The sequence below is a fragment of the Ictidomys tridecemlineatus genome, chromosome 4 (assembly GCF_052094955.1).
Source record: "Ictidomys tridecemlineatus isolate mIctTri1 chromosome 4, mIctTri1.hap1, whole genome shotgun sequence".
Classification (NCBI taxonomy): domain Eukaryota; kingdom Metazoa; phylum Chordata; class Mammalia; order Rodentia; family Sciuridae; genus Ictidomys; species Ictidomys tridecemlineatus.
Window position 1 is genome coordinate 144,835,813 of NC_135480.1, and position 3,015 is coordinate 144,838,827.

General features: G+C 41.8%; 1 long non-coding RNA gene across 1 annotated transcript; it reads left to right on the top strand.

Annotated features, from left to right (window-relative positions):
- Nucleotides 1-212: 212 nt before the first annotated feature.
- LOC144377271 (uncharacterized) lies at nucleotides 213-2,222 on the top strand. The gene is made up of 2 exons (XR_013438093.1): nucleotides 213-1,315; nucleotides 2,038-2,222. It is a non-coding gene; the product is annotated as an uncharacterized LOC144377271 (long non-coding RNA).
- Nucleotides 2,223-3,015: the final 793 nt, after the last annotated feature.

A 3,015-nucleotide genomic window follows, 5' to 3' on the forward strand; every position in this document is an offset into this window, starting at 1 on the left:
AGTCATTAGTAAATATAGGTGAGATAACCCTTGCAGCCTCCTGAAGTACTTCCTGAGAGACTTCATCCTGGATGAGGCTATTAACAACTGGAATGTGATTTGTTGCTGTTAATGTGACCTTATTTATACCCACAGGCTAGAAAACTTGGGTTACTGTTATTTACTACAGTAAGAATATATGTCAATTAATTTTAAAAAATAACTATGGGGAAATGACAGAAAGATCAGTAGATTAGAGAGAGGGACAGGACCAGGGGGTGAGGGAAGGGGAGGGGAAGGAAAAGTACTGAGGATTGAATTAGAACAAGATATATTCCATGCTTTTACAATAATGTCAAAATGGGTTCTACTGTCATGTATAACTAAAAAGAACCAATAATAATTTTTTAAAAAAGAAAGAAAGAAGAAGAATATATGTCACCAGGGTATAGAAGAGATACTGGTTCTCTAGGGATATCTCCAAGGGCCATTTACCCTTTTGTTTTTATTTTTTTTAACTCCAGGTCATCCAGGTTGAAGTTTCCTGCCCCTGAAGCCATTCATTGCCCACTTTATCCCTGAAATTAGCCATGACAAGAAGGCATTAGCCTGGAAGCCCACTACCATAGAATCCTGCATGGAATGGTCCTGCCTTTCAGTAGACTGAGACTGGAGAGAGAAGTTTCCTCAAAACCACCTAATTCTTAGTAAAAGCAAAATAACAATAGGAATTTTTAAAAAAGTAATGGTTCCTGAGAATTAGACTCTTTGGATTTCCAAAATTTTCATAAGCCCCATGACTTTGGGACAGTCCCACCTGTGATGCTAATGGGGAAAGAGGTGGAATCTCGTGTCCTGGGGCTTTCCCAGATGTTGTAAGCACTAAAACATGGTAGATGAGCTCTCAGGCTAATTAGGTAACTGAAAGACTTCCAATTTTCCCTCTTCAGAACTGTCTTTTCCAACCTCAGCAATCTGTGTTTTCCCAAGATGGTGACAGCAGTACATTCACATGCACTTACAATGTGGCCCTGGTCCTATTCCTGCAGAGAGATGGGATCTGTCTGTGTTCACTCCCTGGGTGAACCCTTGTGACTACCTTAAATATGAAGTCTAGAAGTGACGCTATGTGCCTTCTAAGGCTACAGCATCAAAATGCCCCGCACGTCAGCCTGGCTCTCTTGGCTCTCTTCAGAGCACTAGATCTCAGAGCCCAGTTCCTGCTCCAGAGAAAGCTCGCACTGCCACAGAGAGGCCCCCTGTGGGGGAAGCCAAGATCCCAGCCGCCAGCCCAGATGAGCTGCCAGACAGTGGCCAGCACCAGTTTGCCAGCCATGTGAGTGAGGAATCCTGAAGCAGACCCCCGGCTTTCAATGATGCTCTTTCCTCTTGATTTTGCCCCCACACTGCTGCACCCTCAGTCCTGGCTGTTCTTAAGACCCACCTCAGGTCTATGCCATTTTATTTTATTATAAAGTAGGATTATTTGCTTCCTGATCCTACTGGCTTATATTTTAGTATTTGTCACATCACAAAAGATTTGATTTGGTAAGTTAATTCTGACCCTTCTTGGAAAATTACAAAATTTGAGCACTAAATGCTTTTCTAAAATTATCAATGCCTTAAAGATGGGCTTTTCTCTAGGACTACCAAATATTCACTCCTGTTGGCCTGTTGTGTTGTGTTGGGGGGATGGATAGAAGAGGGTGAGATTTTTGATTTATCGTCCCAGTCTCCTTCTCTTTCCACCTCATTTAATGTGATCCTTTGAAAGATATGTCCTTGTCTTGCTCTCATTTAAAACAAAGACTCCTGTCAATGATTTCCTCAATTTTAAGTTTGTGAAGCAGGAGGAAAAAAAAAAAACGGGTAAGGTCTGCTGTTACACTAATTTCACTTATTCTCACCTCATTTCAAAACCATGTTATTCTTCCTGCTGCATTTCCACCAGCCATTTTCTCCTGCAACCTGTAGGTTTCCTGCAGAGAGAGGACAATGGGTAAGTTAAGTGAGAGAGATGATTTACAAGGCTTTTTTTCTTTTTGCTCTAATTTACAGGAGAATCATCCTTGCATGGGAAGACAAGCTAACGCCCTATATCACTAAAGGATTCGAGGTGATGGAAAAGAAAATGAATTAATAGAATTTAGTTTATTTTAGTAATACCAAATATATCTGATGCTACTGGTCCACTCGTGCCTTAAGTATTAATAAAAACACCTTTCATTTTTTACTGAAAAAAATATTTGCCTTTATTTCTGATAATACTTCCTTTTATTCTCTTGCAAGTACTAATTTGTATCTGTTTCAGCTAGGATTATGTTTTGATACAGAAAATAGAAAACCCAAAAGGGAAAAAGAAAGAAAGAAAGCTTCTTTTAAGAGGCTTAAAGCCACAACGCTCTATTCTTTCATGTAAAAGGCATCCAGCAATGAGTGGTCCAGGGCTGGTGAGGCAGCATTACAAAGATGTCAAGAATGGAGACAGCTTCCAACTTCCTGCTTTACCACCCAGTTTCCATCCTGGTGCTGGTGGCTGGTGCTCCAGGATCTTGTCTGGGATCCCAGCAACCAGAACAGGGAAAAGGGAAGGAAAACCCACATAGCATCCTGCTGAGTCGGCTCCTTTAAGTGTTCCCTGGAAATTCCTTATCATGGTTTTGCTTATATCTCAGTGGCCAGAATCTAGTCGCAAGACCTCTAACTGCAGAAGAAGCAAGAAACATACTAATACCTGCTATGACTTGGGTATGGAATGAGTGTGTCCTTTCCTGGTTCTTGTGCTGGAGGCTGGGTCCTCAGTGTGGTGGTGTGGAGGTGGGTGGGACGTTTAGGAAGTGTGGCCCAGTGGAAGATATTGGGTCATAGGGCACCATCCTCAGAGTGGATTAATGCTGGCCTCATGGAGTGAGTTAGATCTCACAGGAATGGATTTGTTTCCATAGAGCAGCCTTTTACAAAAGAAACCTGGTCATTTTTTCTCTGTCTCTCTTTTTAAATCTCCTGTCCTCTCCTCTCTAGCCCACTTTGCTCCTT